General features: G+C 35.4%; 1 long non-coding RNA gene and 1 pseudogene across 1 annotated transcript in view; both read left to right on the plus strand.

Moving 5' to 3' along the window:
• The window catches only part of LOC147571886 (uncharacterized), a 102460-nt gene extending 90509 nt beyond the window's left edge, over window positions 1-11951 (plus strand). The window contains exon 3 of the long non-coding RNA XR_015247085.1: window positions 11749-11951. This is a non-coding gene — a long non-coding RNA (uncharacterized LOC147571886). The remainder of the gene's footprint in view (window positions 1-11748) is intronic.
• On the plus strand, window positions 16-500 carry LOC112859775 (vesicle transport protein SFT2A pseudogene; annotated as a pseudogene).
• Window positions 11952-20957: the final 9006 nt, after the last annotated feature.

Consider the following 20957-nt stretch of genomic DNA (forward strand, 5'->3'; position numbering starts at 1 on the left):
CTTGGGAAAATGGCCATGGAGACGCTGGAGAGGGTCCTCAGTTACCAGGATGACAAAGAGCAGGGCCGGACTGAAAAGGTCCTGGATGCCCTGTCCTGTAGTTTCAATATCAGATTGAAATGGTTTGGCAGATGCTTTGTATGCAGCATTTCTTTTTTGTTATTGTTGTTTTATCCTTGGAACTGGATTGCTATTCCTTTCTGGTGGCATAAAACTTTTTGTATTGTTTTATACCCTAGGAAGAATTGCTGCATTGACCAGTGTGAACTTTTCACTGGGCTCTGTGAAGCAACTGAAGAAAATGTTTGAAACAAGATTGCTTGCAACAGATGTTATCATTATTTTTCATATTCACCTTCTGTGCTTCTCGTTAGCGACATAGGAAGAGACTGGCCTCATTGTTCTGCGTGTTGCTGGTCTTGTGAATGGCCTGATGGAGTCTATGATGTACTCCATATGCAAGAGATACAGAAATTAAATGCAGTTCTGTTCAAAGTTGAAAGTCCAAAACTCTCCAAAAAGAGCATTTGAAAATTAATGCTGTGGTTTTGGTGAAGAATGCTTTTCCTGATAAAATAATCATTCCAAAAACAACTGTAGTGACAATTTAAGACCTTTTGTATTCTGGTAAAAACTACATGCTTGTATAAACTGTTAAATGCTTATAACTTTAAATTCATATGAGTCATTACTATGCCTTTCCAAAGACAAGGAGATTTTAATCATTGCCAATTGTAAATTATTTTCAGCCATTTTTTTAGTCTTTTCAAAACAGCTTTGGGATGTGAATAATTAAGCATGAACCTGTACTGAAAGACATATTCAGCTTTTTTTTTTTTGATCTTTTAAAATGTGAACATTTTAAAAACAATTTAAAAAAACGCTTTATGTGAAAGTTTAAACTTTAAGCTAAAGATTGCTTATTGTATGGGGGCACCTGGGTGGCTCAGTTGGTTAAGTGTCCAACTCTTGATTTCAGCTCAGGTCATGATCTCACAGCTGTGAGATCTATCACCACGTCAGGCTGAGCGGAAGCCTGCTTGGGATTCTTTCTCCCTCTCTGCTCCTCCCCTCTCATTCTCTCTCTCTCTCTCTCTCTCTCAAAATAAATAAACATCAAAAATTTTTAAAAATATTGCTTATTGTACATAATAAAAATATTTTTTTTATAATTAAAAAAAATTTTTTTAATATATGAAATTTATTGTCAAATTGGTTTCCATACAACACCCAGTGCTCACCCCAAAAGATGCCCTCTTCAATACCCATCACCCACCCTCCCCTCCCTCCCACCCCCCATCAACCCTCAGTTTGTTCTCAGTTCTCAACAGTCTCTTATGCTTTGGCTCTCTTCCACTCTAACCTCTTTTTTTTTTTTCCTTCCCCTCCCCCATGGGTTTCTGTTAAGTTTCTCAGGATCTACATAAGAGTGAAAACATATGGTATCTGTCTTTCTCTGTATGGCTTATTTCACTTAGCATCACACTCTCCAGTTCCATCCACGTTGCTGCAAAAGGCCATATTTCATTCTTTCTCATTGCCACGTAGTACTCCATTGTGTATATAAACCACGATTTCTTTATCCATTCATCAGTTGATGGACATTTAGGCTCTTTCCATAATTTGGCTATTGTTGAGAGTACTGCTATGAACATTGGGGTATAAGTGCCCCTATGCATCAGTACTCCTGTATCCCTTGGATAAATTCCTAGCAGTGCTATTGCTGGGTCATAGAGTAGGTCTATTTTTAATTTTTTGAGGAACCTCCACACTGTTTTCCAGAGTGGCTGTACCAATTTGCATTCCCACCAACAGTGCAAGAGGGTTCCTCTTTCTCCACATCCTCTCCAGCATCTATAGTCTCCTGATTTGTTCATTTTGGCCACTCTGACTGGCGTGAGGTGATATCTGAGTGTGGTTTTGATTTGTATTTCCCTGATAAGGAGCGACGTTGAGCATCTTTTCATGTGCCTGTTGGCCATCCGGATGTCTTCTTTAGAGAAGTGTCTAGTCATGTTTTCTGCCCATTTCTTCACTGGGTTATTTGTTTTTCGGGTGTGGAGTTTGGTGAGCTCTTTATAGATTTTGGATCCTAACCCTTTGTCCGATATGTCATTTGCAAATATCTTTTCCCATTCCGTTGGTTGCCTTTTAGTTTTGTTGATTGTTTCCTTTGCAGTGCAGAAGCTTTTTAACTTCATGAGGTCCCAATAGTTCATTTTTGCTTTTAATTTCCTTGCCTTTGGGGATGTGTCAAGTAAGAAATTGCTACGGCTGAGGTCAGAGAGGTCTTTTCCTGCTTTCTCCTCTAGGGTTTGGATGGTTTCCTGTCTCACATTCAGGTCCTTCATCCATTTTGAGTTTGTTTTTGTGAATGTTGTGAGAAAGTGGTCTAGTTTCAACCTTCTGCATGTTGCTGTCCAGTTCTCCGCACCATTTGTTAAAGAGACTGTCTTTTTTCCATTGGATATCCTTTCCTGCTTTGTCAAAGATGAGTTGGCCATACGTTTGTGGGTCTAGTTCTGGGGTTTCTATTCTATTCCATTGGTCTATGTGTCTGTTTTTGTGCTAATACCATGCTGTCTTGATGATGACAGCTTTGTAGTAGAGGCTAAAGTCTGGGATTGTGATGCTTCCTGCTTTGGTCTTCTTCTTCAAAATTACTTTGGCTATTCGGGGCCTTTTGTGGTTCCATATGAATTTTAGGATTGTTTGTTCTAGCTTTGAGAAGAATGCTGGTGCAATTTTGATTGGGATTGCATTGAATGAAGTTTTTATAATTTTTAAATAAACCCACAGTTACAAATAAAGTTTACTAGGGGATAAAGGAAGGGACGAATGAGGACTTATTGTTTAATGTTTTTAGAGTTTCTGTTTGGAATGATGAAAAAGGTTTTGAATTAGTTAATAGTGATGGTTGCACAACATTGAGGGCAATTAATGCCACTGTACTATATACTTAACAATGTTTACTATTGAAAAACAATCAATGGAAGTAGATACAGAGAAATAAGCAAAGGTAGGTTAAGTTGCAAAGGTGAGAAGTGCTAACAATTACATAGTGTTTACTATATTCTGGGCTCTTTTAGGTGGTTTTATATATGTTAACTCACTCAATCCTCACAACATTATTTTCCTTGTAACTATGAGAAAACGAGGCTCAGAAAGTTTAAGTAATTTGTGAGTGTCAAGTAACTAGTGGATAGAAAAGCCAAGATTTGAACCCAGGCAGTTTGTCTCTAAAAACCATGCTTTGGTAAAATCATGCTTGCATTTTAACCATGCATTACTATTTCTGCCCATTATTTGGTTAGGTGCTGAATGAGGAGAATGAACCTAAGACTGTGAGAAGCAAGAGGCTAGGAGAAATCAGTCTATTTTTTGGTCACTCTGGTCTCATAAGACCATAAACTTTACAAATAAATCTCTCTCTCTCTCTCTCTCTCTCTCTCTCACAAATCTAATTCTTAATTGATGAATTTTATATCCTTTTGGTGTTCATACTGCCTTCCCAAGTGATTTCTTAGAAAGTAGTAGGATATGATGACCCTTTAATCTGATGGAGTCATTGAATACCTGCTCTGCACATTTTTTTAGCAATTGATAATCAACTTATTAAAACAGATGATATTTTTCAGCTTTATTGAGATATAATTGACACATGAAATTATAAGCCATTTAAAGACCACAAGGTGATGGTTTGATACACGTATGCATTGTGAAAGGATTCCTTTATCAAGTCAATTAATACATCCATCACCCCACATATTTGCTTTTTCCTCTTTTTTTGGTGAACACATTTAAGTTTTACTCTCTCACCAATTACAGTTAAACAACAGAGTGTTACCCACTATATAGTCACCATGTTATACATTAGGTCCTCAGACTTTATTCATCTTATAGGTGAACTATAACTTTTATCAACTCCAACCTCTACCTATTTCTTCCACCCCACAGCCCCTCGAAACTATTGGTTTACTCTCTGCTTCAGTAAGTTTGACATTTTTTTAGAATATACATGTAAGTGGGGCGCCTGGGTGGCGCAGTCGGTTAAGCGTCCGACTTCAGCCAGGTCACGATCTCGCGGTCCGTGAGTTCGAGCCCCGCGTCGGGCTCTGGGCTGATGGCTCGGAGCCTGGAGCCTGTTTCCGATTCTGTGTCTCCCTCTCTCTCTGCCCCTCCCCCGTTCATGCTCTGTCTCTCTCTGTCCCAAAAATAAATAAACATTGAAAAAAAAAATTAAAAAATAAATCAACGTTAGAATATACATGTAAGTGATACCAGGCAGTGTTTATGTTTCTCTGTCTGGATAATCTTCCTTACCTTAACATCCTCCAGTTCATCTATGTTGTTGCAAATGATAGGATTTCCTTTTTTTAAAGGGTGAATAATATTCTATTGTATATATGTACAGCATTTTCTTGGTCTGTTCTCTTGTTGGTGGACACTTAGTTTTTTTGCCAAATTTTGGCTATTGTGAATAATGCTCTGACAAACAGGAGTAGAGATCTATCTTTGAGATAATTATTTCGTTTTCTTTGGAAAATGACACTTGAACAACACAAGGGTGAGGGGCCAGTCCCCAGGGAGTCAAAAACCCACATATAACTTTGACTCCCCAAAAACTTAACTACAAGTAGCCTACTGTTGACCAGAAGCAGAAAACAGTTGATTAACACATATTTTTCTGTGTTATATGTACTATTTACTGTAGTATTACAATAAAGTAAGCTAGAGAAAGGAAAATGTTATTGAGAAAATCATAAGGAAGAGAAAAATGCATTTATAGTACTATAGTTATTGAAAAAAATCTGTATATAAGTAAACATGTGTGGTTCAAACCTATGTCATTCAACGATCAACTCTGTATCTAGAAGTGAGATTGCTGGATCATATGTCGTAGTTCTATTTTTAATTTTCTGAATATACTCCATACTGTTTTCCATAGAGGCTTTACAAATTTAAATTTACAAAATAGATGATTTTTAAGGAGACATGGAGAAGATTACCAAAAAAAGTTGAAAAATGTGACTTGTTTTACCTTCTAATAAATGGACTCTGATAACATTAAGAATACTGTAACATAAAGCTGATCTGCATTCTTTCCAATACTTATTTATTTTCTGCTAATTGTAGCTTCAAACACATTAATTTTTATAGAAATGATGAGGCATCAATATTTAAGACATTTCTTGAACACCTGTTTTGTGCAAAACTAAAAGCCAGTATCTTTCCACGTAAGGGATAAATTACAGACATATCCTGGTGGAATTCTTGTCTAATTATTGCTTTTATTTTTTTCAGTATTGTGTCCTAGCTAGTTATTTAGAGAACTTGGGAATTGTTTAAGAGGTGAGTTACAACAATGAAATACAACAAAAATATTATCTTTGGATTATGTTATTTTCATATATATGAAAGCAGTTTGCAGTAAAATATTTATCATATTTTAAAAAATATAAGTACTCTCCGTTAAGTTTTAATAACCCTAGTTTGAAATTTAAAACATTTTAAGCACAACCCAGGGGAATTTTATATGATATAAGCCAATGATATCAGAACAACAACTGTGGCCTTTTATTAGCAGTTATGATTTGTAGCAAGTCTTTATTGCCAATTTTCACAACTCCCTTCCTCTTTCTTTTCTTTTCTTTTCTTTTTGTTTTGTTTTGTTTTTCCCTGTAATCAAGTCTTGTATTAGCGCTTTTGGCCCCTGGGATCAATCTGCACCAGACAACATGAAACAAAACTTCCGTCTAGTTCTATACTTCAGCTGTTACTGACTGGAATTCAATTATATATAAGACACATTGTTATTTAAAATTCAGTAGGACTAAAAATAAAACAAATAAGCCAAAAACTAAAAGGTTTGCTTCCAAAGAACACTCGTTGATTACTAATAGGTATTATTTGAGGCTAGAAACATCCAGAATTTAGAAAAGCCCACTTGATAACTTATTTTCATATATAACCAAGTTATTAAGGAATCTTAATAATAGATGTGGGCTATAAATAGGACATTAATGAGTTTTTCATTAACCATTGTCTCTAATTCCATTTTAGAACTTTCTTCTCTGAACTTTGAGTACATCTGAATAGAAGTGACAGGCTTTCTGGCCACTTTCATGCATTGATTAGCCCAAATCAAAGAAATTCATTCTCACATTCAATTGAAAGATGTTAATTTCCCATTTTTTCCTACCTCTTAGATTGGCCTGACTTGCAGTGTAGATGCATAATCTGTTTTTCACCCTGGCTATCTTCTTTCCCTGTATTCCCAGTTCCATTCAGGATGAAAAAGGCATTAATGAAAGAGGAGTAAAGAATATGGTAGTATTACAGGTGTCCTAATGTGAATTTCTTTTGGGTTGTATTTGTGGGCTTATGGGAATTATCCACTGGGATACTCATATTGAATAATTTACTGATATGGGACGTATACTTTGTCTAATCACTAGAAGTCCTTCTGTAGCTCTCCATTTTGCCTTCACCCACTGGTATACACTACAGTTTACAGTAGGGCTATACAGTACAGTACAGATCAATCTCTTCTCTATGGAAAATGCTTTCTTGGACATGGTCATTTACAGAAGCTTTGGGTGAAGTAATTTCCAGAATTTCCACTGGTAGATGGGAATTCAGTGTGCTAGAGATTGGCTACTTGTATACCAAATCCATTTTCTTTTCTTCCTGGATACAGAGCTATTCCTGCGTTTCCTAGCTTTCCTTGAATTTGATGTGGATATACGGCTGAGTTCTAGCCAACAAAATATGAGTGTGGTGCTATTTCCAAGGTTAGCTCACTAGAACTTCTCATGTACAGTCCTCCATATTCTTTTCACATCTGCCTCCTTGAGGCAGCTAAGGACAGAGATCTAGGAAGACACCTTTGAAAATGATGGACCATAAGATGAAATAAATCTAGATCCAATTAAAGAATAGTTTCTTGCTCCTTTGTAATTTTTATAAGCTCCTTTTGTAATTTTTATAAATAAATTCTTATTTATAAGAAATAAATTCTATCATACACAAACCGTTATACATTTTGGAGTTTGTCATAGCAAGTAATCATATTTTAACTAATTCATGCATGCATTGTAGCTAGGCTTGTCGTATTTAGCAAATAAAAATAAAGGGCATCAACTTAACATCCAGAATTTAGAAAAGCCCAGTTGATAACTTATTTTCATATACAACCAAGTTATTGATGAATCTGAATGATAGATGTGGGCGGTAAATAGGATATTAGTGAGTATTTCCTTAACCATTGACTTTAATTCCATTTTAGAACTTTCTTCTCTGAACCTTGAGTACATCTGAATAGAAGTGACAGGTTTTCTGGCCACTTTCATGCATTGATTAGCCCAAATCAATTTCAGGTAAACAAGGAAAAAAATATATTTTTTTTTAATTAAAAATTTTTGTTTAACATTTATTCATTTTTGAGAGACAGGGAGAGACAGAGCATGAGTGGGGAAGGGGCAGACGGAGGGAGACACAGAATCTGAAGCAGGCTTCAGGCTCTGAGCTGTCAGCACAGAGCCCAACGCAGGGCTCGAACTCTCGAACTCTGAGATCATGACCTGAGCCGAAGTCAGATGCTCAACCGACTGAGCCACTCAGGCGCCCCAAGGAAAAATATTTTAAAATAAGTATGTTCCATGAAAATATTGAGGACATGTTTACATTAAAGATTATTTGTTGTCTACCAGAAATTCACACTTAACTGGGCATCCTATATTTTATGTCAACCCTGATTCTTATCACACTAAAAAGTGGGCATGTATGGCACTCCCAGTGTTTCCCTCTCTTGTTCCATTTTTCTGTGACTGCTCTATCTGAAATCAAATTTTCAGAAACATATGGAGGAAGGTAACCTTTTGGCTTCTACATTCACATTATGCCTGCAAACAAGGAGAAATGTGCCAGTCTTGTCCCCAAATTCTCCCAACCAAGTCATTCCAGCACCATGGCACAAGTTTCTCCAACTCAACAACCATCCATGTGGGGAATGTCATGTAAGCCTTACCTTCAGTATACTCCCTAAATTTCTGTATATGATTCTCTCAGAACCCAACTAGCTTTGTTTGGCACAGAGACTATTACCATATTTTTAATAACCATATAACTGAACACTCAGATAAATTCTTCCCTCTGATGGACTTGAGTCTTTCTTTTATTTGGCTACAAGGGGTAGGGAGAGTGAAGGAAGCAGATATGGTCAAATCTTAGTAAATCTTGTGACTAATGCCTAAAAGCTCCTCTTCAGAATGTAGAGAAGCTTATTAGCTATTGGGTTTTTTTTTTTTTTTTTTTAATCTTCAACAGGAATTCTCAGACAACAGGAGAAGTTCACTTTATTATAATTCCATTCAAGTTCCATTCAATTACATTTTTTCAGATCGTCAAAAACATTGAGAAAATGCAAAACTTATTTGCATATTCTTAATTTCACTTCAAAAAAATAACACTTGACAATCAAATCTGAATAGTATTTCTCTTGGCCAGCATAATTCTGTGTCCTTCAATTTACATCTTCAATAAGTTCAGGCTATCAGTTTGTGTATAGCTTACCAAACTCTATGGTAACCCACATACTATGTGCTCTGTGCTTTCATTATGTGCTTCATATCATTCTTTCTTGTGTCATTATAATACGATATTTGGCAAAATGTAATACTAAATATTGGGTTGGAGTTTTGTTTCTTCACTTACTCTAAATAATTTAACCTATATTTCTCCAAGAGTTTGATTTCTTTCTAAGAAAGAGATTATGTTTCTTCTGTAAGGGCAGTATAACTTAACACACTGAAACGATATTAAATATAATTATAATTTCAGGGTTCAAGGGAAAAATTACACTCAAAACTGAAAGCAACACATCTTTTCAAATCAATTTGAACAAAATGAAGCATTATTTTAAAAAATAATATACTGTATTAGAAATGAGAAACTGAAGCTCCAGCAAAACTGATAATAAAGTGGACAACAAACTTGGGTCAGAGACAAGCAATTATACTATTATTTTTAATTTTTTGGCATCAGCTGCTAGATCCATGAGGTGAAAAATGAAAATAGAAAAAGAAAGAGACTCAAATCACATAATTGTATTATATATTATTCATATTATACAGTATTCTGTTTTCTCAATCTAATTTTCTGTGGTTAGTATCAGAAATACTCGGTTTAATAAAACAATACAGTTTGTTATGGGATAGATGCTAAAGTAAAAGCAGAATGCACAAGGATCTAATATCTATTTAGTAAAAAGGAAGGAAGGCTTATTCAATGGAAATCAAATTTGATATTTTACATTATGCATTATACTTAGTATTAAGAAATTATTGAAAACATCTGCAAAGAAGAAGTAAATGGGACAGAATATTTGGAGCCTTATTCTTAATTCTACATAAGAGATAGATATTAGTGTAGGACAGGAGTTGGTTGACAAACTTTTTCTTTAAAGATCCATATGGTCAATATTTTAAGCTCTGAGGGCCATAAGGTACTTATCTAACTAGTCAATCTGCTGTTGTAGTGAGAAAGTAGTCAAAGATAATGCATAAATGAGTAATTATGGCTGTGTTTCAGTAAAACTATAACTACAGGCTATTGGCTAGATTTGATCCAAGGATCAGAATTTGTCCATCCCTGTTCTAAAACAAATGCACATTATGTTACTATCTCTCTCAAACACAGAGACTGTCTTCTGTTTCTGATTTTAACTTCTCAGTTTACAAATCATTTCCAGTTCTGGTTCATGCCAGTGTTAATTTCCCAACAACCTTGCCCTTTCTTTGAAGCTCACAATTGATATATTGAGAAGCCTATTAATTTCTTCATAGCTCTAAAGAGAATGGACTCCTAATCAGATCTAATCATTTGCCCAGCTATTTGTGGTTTTAAACTGATGAAAATGTTAAGACAGTAGTCCACTGTTCAATAGCAAGATGACTCTTTCTAGAGGGGATTATACATGTCTTTTTTTTTTTTTAATTTTTTTTTTTAAACGTTTTTTTTTTTTTTTTTTATTTATTGTTGGGACAGAGAGAGACAGAGCATGAACGGGGGAGGGGCAGAGAGAGAGGGAGACACAGAATCGGAAACAGGCTCCAAGCCATCAGCCCAGAGCCTGGCGCGGGGCTCGAACTCACGGACCGCGAGATCGTGACCTGGCTGAAGTCGGACGCTTAACCGACTGCGCCACCCAGGCGCCCCTTTAATTTTTTTAACTTTATTTATGTTGGAGAGAGAGAGCAAGAGAGTGAGAGAGTGCACGCACGCAAGAGAGAGAAAGTGAGCAGGGAGGGGCAGAGAAAGAAGGTGAGAGAATCTCAAGCAGGCTCTGCACTGCCCACACAGAGCTTGACATGGGGCTTGAACTCATGAAGCAGAGATCATGAGCTGAGCCGAAACCAAGAGTTGGATGCTTAACTGACTGAGCCACCCAGGCGCCCCAGGGATTATACGTTTCTTAGTCAATTTGATTCTTTTTTAAAAATTGATTTAGGGAGGATCCATGTATAGCATCTAGGTGATTTTGCTTTGAGCAGTTGAGATTTCTCATCAAATATTTATTATTTATTTACAGACAGGAAGACATTTTAATTAGCTTATTTTTGACTGGAGTTCTTTCTGCATAGCAGATCACTTCTTTGAAATGACTTTCCTGATGAACTGCTTCGGTACCATGACTGTAAAAATAGCCTCTTGAGGGGTGCCTGGGTAACTCAGTCAGTTAAGCGGCTGACTCTTGATCACAGCTCAGGTCTTCACCTGTGGGGGGTTTTGAATTCAAGCCCCACGTTGAGCTTCCTGCTGAGCATGAATCCTGCTTAAAAAAATAGCCTCTTGATGGCCATAAATATCTGTCTCCACCCCTGAATCCCAAATGTGTATACATCATTTTTCACTAATTCATAAATTCAACAAATATTTGTAGAGACCTAGTGTGCAAAACATGTTGTACTTGATGTTTGGCATTGGTTGAGTTTTGACTATATATATAGGCAAGGTTGAGTTACTATTTGTGAAATCAGTAAAAAAAAAAAAATGTACGCCAATTAAAAAAATAAATGTCTTTTTATGCATAAGGAAAATTTTAATATCTTAAACCACCCAGGGTGGGATAATGATGAATCCAATGGGAACTGAATGCCCTTTTAAAGAAGTCTAGTGAACTCTGTTGAAGTGGAAATCTTTGGACTAGCTTTCAAAGTTATTTAAAGGATTAGATGCCTCAGCTTCTATTTTCTCTTCTTCTGGATCCCCTAGAGACAAATTCTCGCTTCATTTTATTCTCCATCTCTAAGCCATGTTTGAGTTTTTGTTTGTTTGTTTGCTTTTTCCTTGGCTGTGACAATAAAAAACTTTTGGCTAAAATTGGGTGCTCTTAAGTAGCATCATGTATAGATTTGTCAGATGCTCACCAAACTTTTGTCTTCACATTTCCTACCAAAATGCAGCTGATTTTCATATTCACAGTAGTCATATTCTATAAACTTATTAGGAATGATGAATTAATGAACAATGAGCCGTTACTCCTAGGAGAAATGTAAGATTAGTTTCCTAAGAGTCTCTGGTTGTATTGTTGTCAACTAATCAGTATATAGAGGTTTTTGTGTGTTTCTATCTAAAAACATTTTATTTAATAGATGTTATTGATTCATTAGCCTTGGACTCAGCCACAACACTATAATTCATGCTTGAATGAAACTTATCTAACACATGTATCATTCTTATGCTTAGGAAAACTTCAGCACTATGCTTTGGAGACCATTTTAAACAGTAAAATCACCAAGAAGAAGCATAAAATTGCAAATAATGTGGCACCAAATAAATGGCAAAGAAGATAATCAGAAGGAGAGCTGAAACAAGAAAACAGAACATCATCTTGTTTGACCTCCATTGGGAACTTGCTCTAAAGGTAACTCAAATTTTTTGATATCCTTACATGTAATGGCTTTGATTATTGATTGTAGAGGTGCAAATGCATTTTAGTGAGGTGAATTTTTTTGTAATATTATTTATTTTGAGAGAGAGGTGGGGAGGGACAGGGAGAGAGAGAGTGAGAATCCCAAGCAGGCTCCTCGCTGTCAGCACAGAGCCTGACATGGGGCTTGATCCCACAAATGGTGAGATCATGACCCGAGCCCAAATCAAGAGTCAGACACTTAACCAACTGAGCCACCCAGGTGCCCTGTGAATAGGTGAATTTGTAATTATGGAATCTGTAATAATGAAGAATGACTGTACTTTGTCCTATTTTCTTCCTTTAATGCATATTTTTTACTTAGTTTTATTCAAATTTACCTTATAGCAAGATGGAAAGGAAATAGATTTTTTTACTTGACTTATGTTGTTTTCCACTTAACTTGGTAGTCTACACACCCTCCAACTGCTCTTTTTGTATTGATAATATTGCTATTTATTGATATTGATTATAAGGGCTTACATTCCCTGTTGTTAAAGAATGGAGTGAAAAGTTGACTGGTAGATTTAGCAGGTGATCACGTACAATTTGTCTTAAGGTGCAACTCTCATGAGGCATTAAGAAATGGAATACAATATACTCTTAAACTCCCTTACAACATTTTCAGCTTCTGCCTAAATGATGCAAATCTGTGCAAAATTAACTCCAATAGTAATAATTTCTGACTGTTTTAAGTAATGTATTTTCAAAGTCCAAATTCTATGCTGCATAAAGAAATAATTATTTCCACACATGGTTAAGTCCTCTTTGCATGCTAGAAAGACATTTTGATTGTAAACTTTGAATTTATTAAATTGTATGTACCATATAATTTTTTCCTAAGGAAGTCTTAGCATATATACATGGCTATGCTTTTTAGAACAGACCCAAACCAAATAATACCCTGGCATATTTTTGACTCTGTTCCCAATACCTGCCAGACCTTAAGCTCCACAAGGAAGGAAACACTAGCTCTCTTTATCACGGTTATTTAAAGAATGCATGACACATAGTAGAGGCTCAACAAATACTGGCCAAATAAATGAGTAAATGGGTCAGTATATCTATACCACAACATAAAGAATTAGGAAGGATTTATTCTCCAAGGTCTACTACCCTAATGATTTTGAGCCTTTAAAAAGAAAAAAAAAACATACCATAAAATACCATAAGATATTTTTTCGTATCATCTTATTTCAATATGATTTTACAAGTAATCTCATGGAATAATTAAAAATAATATTTATTATAAACTGATGTGAGTTAAAAAACAAGACAAAACATAATAAAAACCCTGTCATACATATTTTGGCTTTTCAATGGAATCCAAATTTCATCACCAGCTTACTGACACCCAACAAGCCAACCCTTTGGTATGTCTCTATACTTTCTCGTTAACTGTACACTCTGCTTCTAGTTCAGTAAAAATTGAAGTCAATATAAACAAGCTCTGAATCATAAAAAATTACTAGGAAATCCCTAAATATTTGGAAATTTAAAAATTGACTTCTACAATGATTTACGTGTCAAAGAATGAATTAAAATGAAAATTAGAAAATATTTTGAGCTGAGTGACAACAAAACGCTATATGCCAAAAATTTGGAGTGCACTTAAAGCTACTAGAAGAAAAAAAATAATGTACTGCTTTATACCAGAAAAGGTGAATGGGAAAATTAGTGAACTAAGCACTGCTCTAAATAGCTTGGGAAAATGGCAACAAATGACACCTAAAGAAAATAGAAGAAAAGAAATTATAAATGTTAAGAACCAAAATTATTAACATAGAAAACAAACATACATTATAGAGACCTAGCAAAACTAAAAGCTGATTCTTTGAAAACACTGAAACATTCTTAAGCACCTGGATAAACTGAAGAACATTAAAAAAAACAAGGGATACAAAACCATTGGGAGAAACAAAAAAGGAAACTTCACTAACAATCCTACAGACATTAAAAATATATCACTTACAGTAACTTCAAAAATATTTAAAAAGCAAAACATGGGAATAAATTTCACTAAGGTGTGCAAAATATCTACAAGGAAACATGTAAACCATGAATATGGGAAAATTAAAAAATAGATGTAAATGTAATAATAGAGATATAAATATAGTAATAGACAAAACTTTTCATGGATTGGAAGATTCAGTATTTCAAAACATCAGTTCTCTTCAGATTACCCTCAAACGCCAACATTTTTTTCCAGAGTTTAAAAACCTTATTCTAAAATCTGTATAGAATAACAAACATTCAACACTAGCCGGGAAATTCTGAAGTAGAATAAAAAAGTGAGAAAACTTGCTCTGATAGATACTAAGACGTTACAAAACTAGTGTAAGTTAAGACAGTTGTTGGCATAAAGATAGAAAAATAGGGAAATGAAGCAAAATTAGAATCCAATAACGGAAAACAGAAACACAATATAAAACAAAGGTGAATTTTCAGAGCAGTGAGAAAAAGACTATGAATACATAATGTTGGATTATTGGATATGCGAATGAAAAAAAAGTGAAATAAATTTGACCCCTACTTCACACTTTACCCCAAGTGGAATGAAACTAAATGTAAAAGGGAAACAAGTAATTCCACTGTAAAATAAGGTAGAAAATTACCTTTCTTGGTGGGAGGGAAGGAGGAGTTAAGAAAATGTTTCTTTAACAAAACACGCACACAAAAGCACAGCTAACCATAAAGGAAAATATTCATAAGCTACAGTACAATAAATTTAAGAAATTCTGTTTATTGAAAGACAGGAATAAGATAGTGAAAAGACAATCCACTGATTGGGAGAAGATATTTGCAATGCATATAATAAAAAGTGCTTGTTTTCTGAAACTTCAGTTTCTGAAACTGTGAATAATTCCCATAAGTCAGTAAGAAAAAGTCCAAGAGAAAAATGGCCATAAGAAATGAACTGGTACTTCAAAAGAGATTTTATGAAAATGTTTAAGAAACATTTAAAATGCTGGTTAATCTCATTAATACCCAGATAATAATAATTAGAAAAGTGTAAGTTGATGAAGAATCAAATATGATTACACAACCACCAGAATAGGTAAAAATAAAATTACTAAGGCACCTGGGTGGCTCAGTCGGTTAAGCATCTGACTCTGCGTTTTGGCTCAGGTCATGATCTCATGGCTCGTGAGTTTGAATCCTGAATGGGACTCCGCACTGCCAGTGAAGAGCCTGTTTGGGATTCTCTCTCTCTGCCCATCCCCCATTCGCACTGTCTCTGTCTCTCTCAAAATAAATAAACTTAAATAAATAAAACAATTTTTTAAGTAAATAAAAATAAAATTACTAACACTGCCATGTGTTGACAAATATATGGAGGACTGTAAGTCAATACATTGTTGATATGTCTATAAATTGCAGCTGCTTTTGAAAACCAAAAGATATCATCTACTGAAATTCAACAGATACTTGCTCTATGATCCTTGCAAATCAACAATAGGGAGCTTTACATGCCTTAAGAAAAGTTCCCAATAAGTAGATGAATCTGTGATATGTTTGTTACTGGCACATCTGGAAAATGAGGTATCATTACCAGACAAGAATGGGAACTGAAAGAAGAGATTTCCTAATCTCATTTAATAGATGGAAGACAGTTGTAAGCAGTGTCAAAGAATCACGCATAACATAAAACTATCATTAGAGCATCACTTTTAAATTTCACAGAAAACTCCTGCTGACTTTCAGCACAGGCTGCATAGCCTTCAGCAACATGTTGCTCAGTTGATGAAAAAAAATGAAACAGGTAGGAACGTTTAAGCAGACAGGAAATGCTAACAAAACTTTCCCATTCTCTGACATGACACAAAATTAATGCTGATGGTGCCCAAGGTGATTGGGTCATATATCATTTGTGCCTTAATAAGTCTAAAATAGTACTTGCAATAAGCCTAATAAAAACTGTGTATTAAGACAGCAGTTTGTCAAGTTTTAATACTCAGCTTTTTTTTCTTTTAATATTTCATAAAATCATGCTGAACAGTAAAATCATTGGCATCTTAGATTTGATGATATTCCATGAGATATTGCCTCTTCATGCTAATTCTCATACATATTCCTAGAACACAGGAAAAGACAAAAAGTATGTACAACAAAATATTAAAATCATTTACCTTTAAAAACTTTAGGTTGTATAAACTTGTAAGATCTTCCGGTACTTCTACACTTTAAAAAGTTTTGGGGCACCTGGGTAGCTCAGTTGGTTAAGCGTCTGTCTGACTCTTGATTTCAGCTCAGGCATGATCTCACTGTTTGTGAGTTCCAGCCCTGCGTTGGGCTCTGTGATGACAGCATGGGGCCTGCTTGAGATTCTCTCTCTCCCTCTCTCTCTCTGCCCCTCCCCTGTACACACACACTCTCTCTCTGTCTCTCTCAAATAAATAAACTTAAAAAAATTTTTAATTCTGGGCATGCATTAAGAAGTCTAAAATCTAATCAATGCTAAGCTTTATGGAAGGAGGCTTACTTGTAAAGGCATCTATGACTACTTAAATGTGTAGAACCATAGCTTCCTACACATTGGTCCAAAAATGACCAGGGGATCAAGGTTTAGAGAGCCAACCTCAGAGTTCCTGGTTCTGTGTCTCAAAATTCTGCAGTTTGCTTTTAAAGAACTCCAAGGGTGATTCCGATGCAAAATTAGGTTGCTCTATGGCACATTAAAAGATTTTCCATAACATGAGATGTAGTTATATCAAGTTAAGAGGTGATTATCCACAATAACCGTTATTTATTGGACTTTCCCTGGACAGTACCAGCCACTAGATTCATTTAACTTACAAAAATAATCAAGCAGATATTAACATTCTGTTTTTATAGATACGTACTCTTACTCTACAGTTCTCTCTATGCTTATACCTATCACTTTGTAAGCAGCTAGAGAACACATGCTGCTGTTTTAATAAAGAACTCTATTTTGTACACAAAAGTCAGAGGTCCACATACTGTATTTCTTCTTTCTTCTGTAATTGGACTAAACAAAATGCAAGCAAGAGGTATTACTGACTCCCTGTGGACTTTTGTCTCATACATGAAGCTTATTAAGTAGAGAGAAACATCATGCCAGCAACTCAGATGACTTTGGATATATATAGTCAAGGCATTGCTTTCTGTCACTATATTATGCAACAGGATAGCGTAAAATATTTGGTGAGAACATTTTAAATTTCAAAAATCACACTCTGATGATTCTTTCAAAAGCTCTAAGGGGTTTTCTTTTTTTTAAAACAGCAATTTTTTAATTATTCCATGTTTTCTGTAGCAATAACGTATGGAAAATGTGGATATTAAGCATACGTTTTAAGCCACAAAAACAGTAAAAGGACTGAATTGTTTTGAGCACAGTTCGAATGGTGTGCTTGTGTTTTCACCAAGATAAACTTAAAGAGCAATGTTCCCAAACAAGATATACACACGGCCAAAAAAACAAAAGCAGAGCAACAACAAGAACAAAAACAAATAGAGGTGAACATTATTTTGTAACTTTTATTTGCTGGAAATTATGTCATTTCACAACATGATAAATTTACCAAGAAATCATAGAAGGTTCAAGAACCTTTTCTTGTACTTTTATTCAATAACATGAAATGTAATACATTCCCAGGGGTTTCGTGTGTCCTTACTTTATTTTGTCCAATGAGGAACAAATATAACAGCTTCTCACAGTGGGGAACTTTAGGGAAATATTATTAATTTGCATGCTAAAAAATATGATTATTTAACTTGTTAGTATATCATCTAGGATGGACTGAACAGAAGTATTTTCTCTTTACTGTCTATAAAGATTAGCTTTGATTATACAAGTAATAAAGCCAATGATATTCCAAAGACCCATTTCAACCTATTCCAGAAAAAAAATTATTTTTTAAAAGTAAGTTAATCTTAGCTTATGAATGAATGTAAGCTACTAATTGCAAATTAATCTCACGTATTGGGGCACCTGGGTGGCTCAGTCAGTTAAGCATCTGACTTTGGCTCAGGTCATGATCTCATAGCTCATGAGTTCCAGCCCCACGTCAGGCTCTGTGCTGACAGCTCAGAGCCTGGAGCCTGCTTGGGATTCTATGTCTCCTTCTCTCTCAGCCCTCCCCTGCTCATGCTCTGCCTGTCCCCCCACCTCTCAAAAATAAATAAATGTTTAAAAAAGTTTTTTTTTTTTAAATCTCATTTATTTACTTCAAAAGGACCACTAGGACTTCTATTTGTAAATAGTTGTGAACAGTTAAGAGAGGGAGAGAGAGAGAAGGATTGATATAGAGAAAGGAGAAAGGCTGGAGACTTGCTAGTGTCACCTGGGTGAACTGTGGTGCTTTCAGAATTTCCAACAAAGACCAAAATATTTCATTTCCAGTGTCACACTTTTACTTTGTAAAATAAAATACAATGCTCTAAATCCACAGTGGGTTTAAGAGGGTTAAACCTTATTTAAAGAGGCTTCACCAACACAAGCAATTTAATTGTCCATTTGTTTGGTACTCCTGTAGTTTTTACAGCTCAGGACAATTTTCCAAAGAAGGATTGGGTTGGATGAGAACTTTCCCTTGTCAACTAAAAGAAGGAGAATTGCAGTGGAGGAGGTGGGGAAGGAGACCTTGCCTGGTACCTTGACTAGGACTACATTGCTGGGCAGCACATAGTTGAGGTTCTGGAAAGTGACTTTCTTAAGTCACCCTTGCCATTAATTCCCTTGGAAAGTCTTTGTGTACACTCAAGAGTCCAAGTTTTAAGATCATTGATTTAGAGAATTTCAGTAATTTGCAAAAGCCCACACAGATTAACACGTAGCTTAAACTCCCTGACTGCAGAAACCAAGTTCTTAACCACTGCACTGCAATCCATTCTTTTTTCATTAAAGATAAATTCTACATAGAAACAAATGCCTATTACTTTTTAGTATTTGTAAGTATCACACCGTCTCATCTATATCTCTCATTATAGAATGATGCTATTTTAATTGCTTTGATCTGTAACTATACCTTTTTACTGGGATTTTTTTTCATTCATATAGTTCTAATTTCTGGCAATCAAATTTAAGCCTCAGGAAATAGTATATCTATTGGAAATATCAAATAAACTTTCTACATTTCAGTTTAGGAAATTTTATAGTAGTGAGGTAATGATGTTTAAAAGCAAATTTCTTGGTGTTTAGATTTATGGTTTGGCTGTTCTGTGCTTCTCTAGTTTATTTTCTGTTCCACTTTATATTAATACAATACTACAACATTATTATAAGATAAATGTTTCAGCTTTATTCATTAGAAAAACATTACAATTTTGTTCTAAAAACATTAATCATAGTAATTGCACTAAATTAATACTGTACATTCAAAATAATCTGTTTGCCTCTGCCAGCTGGAAATCTGTGTCTCACTAGGGAATAACATACAACCACTATAGAGAAACCAAGCTGATGTTCCCCTTCTAGAATATTTTAACTGTGTTTGCACCGTTGACAATGAAGGTTATAATATTTTCTTTGTATTTTCTAAACATGTTGTGGCTTACCACCAATAAATCGTTTTGAGGTATAGAAAATACTGCACTTGCCATTGTGAAGGAAGGTGGAAGGAATGGAAGAGGAAGGGAAGGAAAGAAGGAGGGATGGAGGGTGGAAGTGAGGGAGGAAAGAAAGGAGGGAACGAAAGAATCGAGACACACAAGTTGTTAGAAAAGACATTTAGACTTCGAAGGGAGCTTAGATATCAACCAGGTTAATTATTTCATTTTCTAGACGGCATATCACCAAACTTGGAACTACAAACCATATATTCTTTTGAATATTAGAAAAACACCAAATGAATTTTTTCAAAGATATGCCTTCCTTATAGTGAAATAGCCTCTCTTTTATAATGAAGTTTTGATGGCTGCCTGGCTTCTTCATATTTTATTCCCCTCCCTCAGAGTTATTACTAATAATTCTACAACAGTTGGGAAATAGACAATAAAAACTTATGAGCTTCTTGGGCCACAGTGGATATTGTGTATATAATGATGTCACACAGGAAGGGCTATGGTGTCATGGTTCCTGCCAAATAGGGTTACCCACTATAGTTCAGATTGTAACCTGGAAATTATTTTCCCTATCCCAAAGTGAGTAATATAAAAATGTCCCATCTACTGACCCAGAGCTTTGAACACAGGTGCAGGAGGCAGTGATAGAAAGAGATAGTTGCACCGACAGTTTAAGTATAAAAAGAAGCCTTTCCTGGTAACAAATAGCTCATGATCAGTATTTTGCAGAGCTTATTCAGGCAAGGGATCCTCCTTAGCAGTTTCACAACTGAGACTGGATGCTCCAATACATAATCGGAGGCAGAAGATTTGTGCATATAAAGTGCATACTTAATGTTCCCTGACAGAAATTCTCCAGATCATTCACCTTTATCTCCAACTCCATACTTTTGGGTAGTCATTACCAAGAATTCTTGAATAATCAGGGTAGTGCTTATGTTCTCCAGAGTCAGGAGACCTTTCTGGAGTCACTCTTTATCTCCAATTCCATACTTTTGGGTAGTCGTTACCAAGAATTCTTGAATAATTAAGGTAGTGCTTATGTTCTCTAGAGTCAGGATATACCTCATTCTTCTTCCCATTCTTCCATAAAGTTCATTCCTGTGAAAGAAACGCTATCTGCCTTCCAGAGAACCACTAAAAAGGGCGGATGTGGGTAGCAGTCACTACTGTAGATTTTCTTGGGAGGTAGCCCATTTTAGGATGGCACAGAAATCCTTTACAATCAAATATTACCCATTTCTTGTTTAGGTTTCTTCACTACTGCAAATTGTCACCAGTTTACTTTCTCCCCAGTGTCAAAGAAAAATTATGCCAGAGCGTTAAACAGTCAAGAAAGATTTTTTTCAAGATGATCGAACTAGGAGATTGAACTCTGCCTATACTAAAGGTGGGAGGGCTCAACTTTTGAAACAGAAGGTGGGAAAGTTTCAAGCACTAGGGGGTGCTAGTGGGAAGG

Source organism: Puma concolor, chromosome F2 (assembly GCF_028749965.1).
Source record: "Puma concolor isolate L17-30 chromosome F2, mPumCon1.1.hap2, whole genome shotgun sequence".
NCBI lineage: Eukaryota > Metazoa > Chordata > Mammalia > Carnivora > Felidae > Puma > Puma concolor.